The sequence below is a fragment of the Leuresthes tenuis genome, unplaced genomic scaffold (assembly GCF_036924035.1).
Source record: "Leuresthes tenuis unplaced genomic scaffold, fLeuTen1.0.hap1 SCAF_19, whole genome shotgun sequence".
NCBI lineage: Eukaryota > Metazoa > Chordata > Actinopteri > Atheriniformes > Atherinopsidae > Leuresthes > Leuresthes tenuis.
Genome location: NW_027325373.1, coordinates 22,195,120 through 22,202,070, shown reverse-complemented (window position 1 = coordinate 22,202,070; position 6,951 = coordinate 22,195,120). Strand labels below are relative to the sequence as shown.

General features: G+C 40.1%; 2 non-coding genes across 2 annotated transcripts; both read left to right on the top strand.

Moving 5' to 3' along the window:
- The first annotated feature begins 6,007 nt into the window (after positions 1-6,007).
- Positions 6,008-6,117, top strand: LOC140277663 (U5 spliceosomal RNA). The gene has a single exon (XR_011909162.1). It is a non-coding gene; the product is annotated as a U5 spliceosomal RNA (small nuclear RNA).
- Positions 6,118-6,421: 304 nt separating this feature from the next.
- On the top strand, positions 6,422-6,612 carry LOC140277624 (U2 spliceosomal RNA). Its single transcript, XR_011909129.1, has one exon. It is a non-coding gene; the product is annotated as a U2 spliceosomal RNA (small nuclear RNA).
- Positions 6,613-6,951: the final 339 nt, after the last annotated feature.

Below are 6,951 nucleotides of genomic sequence, written 5' to 3'. Positions count from 1 at the left end.
AAAGCGGGTAAGAGAAGGTGCGAATGCCCGACAAAGTATGATCAAAAGAGGAGCGGAGGTTTTCGGCTGCAAGTAGGTCTGAATGTCCAACCATAATTTTTAAAAATCGGGGAAGAAAAGGCTCGAAAGCCCGACTATACACCATCAAAAGCGGCAGCGGAGGTGTTCGGCTGTAAGAAGGTCTGAATGTCCACCCAAAATTACTGAAAAATGGGTAAGAAAAGGTGCGAAAGCCCAACCATAAATTATCAAAAGCGGCAGCAGAGATGTTCGGCTGGTATTTATCAATGTCTAGATAGATTTCAACAAAAAACAACGTTGTACTTTGCAGTAAAAGAAAGAGCAAATCTAAAGTTTCAGGAATATAAGCTTACTTTCATGAGTTCTGCACGATTTCGGATTTTGTTATAAAATGAATTCCTTCACTCAAACTAAGTTAAAACTGCTTTGTCCTTCATATGTACCCATTTCTACATATATTTCAAGCATAAACTTCCTCATATTACCCTGAATGAGAAAGAACCACACTTGTGATTAAGCCATCCGCCCCTTTTGAGGAGTTCTGCATGATTTGGGATTTTATCTATAAAATTAATTCCTTCACTCAAACTATGTTAAAACGGCTTTTACCTTCATATTTATCAATGTCTCGATAGATTTAAACAAAAAAACAACGTTGTACTTTGCAGTAAAAGAAAGAGCAAATCAAAAGTTTTAGGAATCCGAGAATAAGCTTATTTTCATGAGTTCTGCACGATTTCGGATTTTATGTATAAAATGAATTCATTCACTCAAACCAAGTTAAAACTGCTTTTTCCTTCATATTTATCAATGTCTAGATCGACTTCAACAAAGAACAACATTGTATTTTGCAGTAGAAGAAAGAGCAACACTGAAGGATCAGGAATCCGAGAATAAGCTTCTTTTCATACGTTCTGCATGATTTGGGATTTTTTTATAAAATGAATTCCTTCACTCAAACTATGTTAAAACGGCTTTGTCCTTCATATGTACCCATTTCTACATATATTTAAATCATAAACTTCCTCATTTTACCCTGAATGAGAAAGAACCACACTTGTGATTAAGCCATCCGCCCCTTTTGAGGAGTTCTGCAAGATTTGGGATTTTATCTATAAAATTAATTCCTTCACTCAAACTATGTTAAAACGGCGTTTACCTTCATATTTATCAATGTCTCGATAGATCTAAAAAAAAAAAACAACGTTGTACTTTGCAGTAAAAGAAAGAGCAAATCAAAAGTTTTAGGAATCCGAGAATAAGCTTATTTTCATGCGTTCTGCATGATTTGGGATTTTATGTATAAAATGAATTCCTTCACTCAAACCAAGTATAAACTGCTTTGTCCTTCATATTTATCAATGTCTAGATCGACTTCCACAAAGAACAACATTGTATTTTGCAGTAGAAGAAAGCGCAACACTGAAGGATCAGGAATCCGAGAATAAGCTTCTTTTCATACGTTCTGCATGATTTGGTATTTTATGTATAAAATGTATTCCTTAACTCAAACCAAGTATAAACTGCTTTGTCCTTCATATTTATCAATGTCTAGATCGACTTCAACAAAGAACAACATTGTATTTTGCAGTAGAAGAAAGAGCAACACTGAAGGATCAGGAATCCGAGAATAAGCTTATTTTCTTATGGGCAAAGTGGGAACTGCTTTGTCCTTCATATTTATCAATGTGTAGATGGATTTCAACTTCTTCTACTGCAAAGTCCAATGTTTTTCTTTGTTGAAGTTGATCTAAACATTGATAAATATGGAAGGACAAAGCAGTTTTAACTTGGTTTGAGCAAAGCAATTCATTTTATAGCAAAATCCGAAATCGTGCAGAACTCATGAAAGCAAGCTTATACTCGGATTCCTGAAACTTTAGATTTGCTCTTTCTTTTACTGCAAAGTACAACGTTGTTTTTTTTTTGTTTAGATCTTTCTAGACATGGTAAATATGAAGGACAAATCAGTTTTAACATAGTTTGAGTGAAGAAATGCATTTTAAAAGCAAAATCCCAAATCATGCAGAACTCACGAAAAGCTTTTTCTCGCTTTTCACTGCTTTTTACAAACTTTGGTCGGACGTTCACATCTTCTTGCATCCGAACACCTCCGCTTCCGCTTTTGATGGTGTATATTCGGAAATTCGAACCTTTTCTTACCCGCTTTTTACAAACCATTGTCGGACTTTCAAACCTTCTTGCAGCCGAACAACTCCGCTCCCGCTATTGATTGTGTACAGTCGGGTATTTTAACCTTTTCTTACCCGCTTTTTACCAACTATGGTCTGACATTCACACCGTTTTACAGCGGAACACCTCCGCTCCCGCTTTTGATGGTGTATAGTCGGGCATTCGAAACTTTTCTTTCCCGCTTTTTACAAACTATGCTCGGACATTCAAACCTTCTTGTAGCCGAACACATCCACTCCTGCTTTTGATGATGTATGGTTGGGCATTCGCACCTTTTTTTTACCCATTTTTCAGGTATTATGGGTGGACATTCACACCTTCTTGCAGCTGAACAACTCCTCTCCCACTTATGATCATGTGCAGATTGATTTTCGAACATTTTCTTTCATGTTTTCAAGCAATTATTGATGGACATTTAGACCTTCTTGCAGCTGAACACCTCCGCTCCCGCTTTTGATCATACATTGTCAGGCATTCGCACCTTGTCTTACCCGCTTTTTACAAACTTTAGTCGAACAGTCAAACCTTTTTGCAACCGAATACGACCTATCCCTTATTTGATGATGTATGGTCCGGCATTCTTACCTTTTCTAACACATTTTTCAGCAATTATGGTCGGAGATTCACACCTACTCACAGCCGAACAACTCTGCTACCGCAATTGATGGTGTATAGTCGGGCATTCCTACCCTTTCTCATCAGCTTTTTGCAAATTATGATCTGACATTCCCACCTACTTGCAGTCGATCAGCTCTGCTCCCGCTTTTGATTATGTTTGGTTAGATATTCAAACCTTTTCTTAACTGCTTTTTACAAACTTTGGTCGGACGTTCACAATATCTTGCATCCGAACACCTCCGCTTCCGCTTATGATCATGTGTGGTTTGATATTCGAAAATTTTCTTTCATGTTTTCTAGCAATTATTGATGGACATTCAGACCTTCTTGCAGATGAACACCTCCGCTCCCGCTTTTGATGGTGTATAGTCGGGCTTTCCAGCCTTTTCTTCCCCGGTTTTTACAAATTATGGTTGGACATTCAGACCTTCTTTCAGCCGAAAACCTCCACTCCCTCTTTTGATCATACATTGTCGGGTATTCGCACCTTTTCTTACCTGCTTTTTACAAACCATGGTCGGACTTTCACACCTTTTAGTAGCCGAACAACTCTGCTCCTACTATTGATTGTGTACAGTCGGGTATTTTAACCTTTTCTTACCCGCTTTTTACCAACTATGGTCGGACATTCACACCTTCTTACAGCGGAACACCTCCGCTCCCTTGTTTGATTATGTATTGTTTGACATTCGCACCTTCTCTCACCCGCTTTTTACTATGGTCGGCCATTCACAGCTTCCTCTCCACCATACTTGTATGGTGGGATATTCACACCCACTTGCATCCGAAGACCTCCGCCCCCACTTTTGTTGATATTTAGTCGGTCATTCGCACCTTTTGGCAAACTATGACCTTCTTGCAGCCAAACACCTCTGATCTCGCTTTTGAAGATGTAAGGTTGGGCATTCAGACCTTGCTTCACCTGCTTTTCACCAAATATAGTCTGACATTCACACCTTCTTGCAGCCGAACACTTCCGCTCCACCTTTTAGTGTTCTATGGGGCCTTCACACCTTTTTTTTCACCGCATTTTATAGATTATGGTTGGAAATTCTCACCCACTCTCATCCGAAGACCTCTCCTCCTGCTTTTGTTAATATATAGTCGGGTATTCGAACCTTTTCTTACCCGCTTTTTACAAATTATGGTCGGACATTCACACCTACTTGCAGCCGAATACTTCCGCTCCACCTTTTAGGTATGTATGGTTGGCATTTGCACCTTTTCTTATCCTCTTTTTATACTGATTGCTGAAGATTAAGTTGTTCTTTCTCAAACTACAAATTTTTTTTAATTATTGAAACTTGATTTGAAGTGGATAAATAAGGATATTTTCTCAGAATATTATAATTTTATAGCAAAATCTGTACTTCGTCATTTGTCGAGAGATGCTTATTGCCGAAGAAGTTCTTTCTCATTCTCCAAAGTACGTTGTTGTTTATCATTGAAACTTGATTAGACATGAATAAATATGAAGGACAAAGCAGTCTTAACTTGGTTTGAGTTAAGGAATTCGTTTTAAAGGAGAATCCGAATTTGTGCATAACTCTTAAAATAGAGCTTATTTTCGGATTCCTGAAGAATGAGTCTGGTTCTTTCTCATGAATGCCTATCAACAAATGTGAGATCTAATCTCTAGTACTTCCTCTAAAATAATTTCCTTTCTCAATTTAGAAATGTGTGTGTGTAAGTCACAACACCCGTGACACCAAAACGGCTTTCTTTTCTCTACACTCTGCACTATGAGCACACACACCAAATCAGAAAGGCTTTTTTCTCTCTTTTCTACATTATGGACTGTCGGGACACAAAACCGCTCTCTCTTTTTTTTTTTTTGATTGTGTACCAGGGCGTTGTCTCACGTATTAGATTATGCTTACGATACGAATGGGTTTATCAGTCACATCAGAATCCATACATACTGATCCTCCCGTAATAAAATGGTCGGATCTTATCAAACACACTTTGTTTCTTGTGACAATCAAGTCAGCGAAACAGCGTATACACGTCAAGACACTGAATCAAGTTTGCCACAAGAACTCATAAGTTTGGCAGTATTGCTCTGCCGTCAGCAATCATACACCCATTTTATTTTCGTGAGACATGTGCAGGCACCTGTTCATCTACTGTTCTATCAATATGAATTAGTTTATCTATTATCAATAAGGATACTTCTACAACTACTATCAAAGTATGTCCAGACTTCTTATGTTGTCAGTTGCTATATATGAATAAGTGGTTAGCTACTGACAAGCATTAAGCATGTCACACAGCCCAAACATATAACATTTCAGGTCACACCACACAGTTAACAACCACAGTGAAGTGTCAAAGCCCAAACATGTAACATTCAACAGGACACTTACACAACACATTCAAATCAAACAGTCAGAAGACATACAAGAACATATACCCCACCCGGCATTGCTCCCTGCCTATTTTCCTACAGCTCACTATGTGTGCGCACACCTTTATTCACAAACTCTTCAACTTATACTCTTTTACCGAAGCTGCTTCAGCTCGATTGGCCGAATACCGAATAATCCTATTTCGGTGAATTTGACATCTGCCTTACATGTAACAGATTAGCGGTTTAGCAGTTTTAATTTAGTTTGAGTGAAGGAATTAATTTTATAGCAAAATCCGAAATCGTGAAGAACTCATGAAAGTAAGCTTATTCTCGGATTCCTGAAACTTTAGATTTGCTCTTTCTTTTACTGCAAAGTACAACGTTGTTTTTTTTGTTTAAATCTTTCAAGACATGGTAAATATGAAGGACAAAGCAGTTTTAACATAGTTTGAGTGAAGGAATTCATTTTATAGATAAAATCCCAAGAGTCTGCTGAGAAAAGAGAGTGAATGCGAAGTAGACTTTAACACGGCTCTGGGAGCGAGCCGAGTGCGGGCTAACCGAGAGAATTGCTTGAAAGAAACGCGACACCAAATGAGCGGTCAGAACAAAGCCTCAATACGGTGTTCCCGTGGTGTTTGTGGCTGCCTTGTCTTTTGCACAGAGTAAAAGACAAGGCAGCCATCGAATAGGGCCCGATTGTTCCTACTTGGTCAGCCGAGGAGCAAGGGGGGGGAGCAAGCGTCTCAACCAAGCAAAGCTCACCATGGGGAAGGTGGCTATGCCAACTAGCCTGATGCCCTGCTCCCGCAGTGACGGATAATCGTACTCTGGTTTCTCTTCATAATGACAAGTCTTTCGCCTTTTACTAAAGATTTCTGTGGAGAGCAGCACTAATGAGTTGTTTCTATTTTTGGCAGGCTTTACCTTTGCCGGTGAAGCCCTTTCTGTCTGTGCAAAAGAAATCTTGTTACTGTGCAGAGTGACTTCTCTGAGTAGAGTCGCCTTACTTGTTGCGACTGTGCCGATGTTCGAAGCTGGAGTGCAAAGTTGTTGCTTGAATGGTGCTCGCTGGAGCGTGCGGGAGTGCAAAGTTATACCATTTAAAAGGGCTGAAGAGTGCTCAGTGCAGCGGGTGGTGCAAAGTGACACTCTGGCCACCTATGGCCATGAAAAGAACACCGCTACAAGTGCGCATTGTGCCAGGAAGGGCCCTCGGACGTGAACCAGTGGACAGTTATCGCTTCTCGGCCTTTTGGCTAAGATCAAGTGTAGTATCTGTTCTTATCAGTTTAATATCTGATATGTCCTCTATACGAGGACTACATATTAAATGGATTTTTAGCAATAGGAGTTGAAAAAGTAGCTTGCTCCGTTCACTCCAAGCATTGACCCGGTACTGCAGTGCCGCTGGGAACGGTGCGCTCTTCTCTACTCTTGTGAAAAAGCAAACAGCGGTGCAGGATGGAAGTTTCAGGGAGCCCAAGATGAAACTTTCTTTTAGTCTGCTGAGAAAAGAGAGTGAATGCGAAGTAGAATTTAACACGGCTCTGGGAGCGAGCCGAGTGCGGGCTAACCGGGAGAATTGCTTGAAAGAAACGCCATATCAAATGAGCGGTTAGAACAAAGCCTCAATACGGTGTTCCCGTGGTGTTTTTGTTGCTGCCGCTGTTTGCTTTTTCACAAGAGCGCACCTGTTGAGGGGGGGCCTGGGGGGGCCTGGGTGATGGTGGGTCTCAGGCTCAGGCTGCTGCGACTGTTGTGACCGG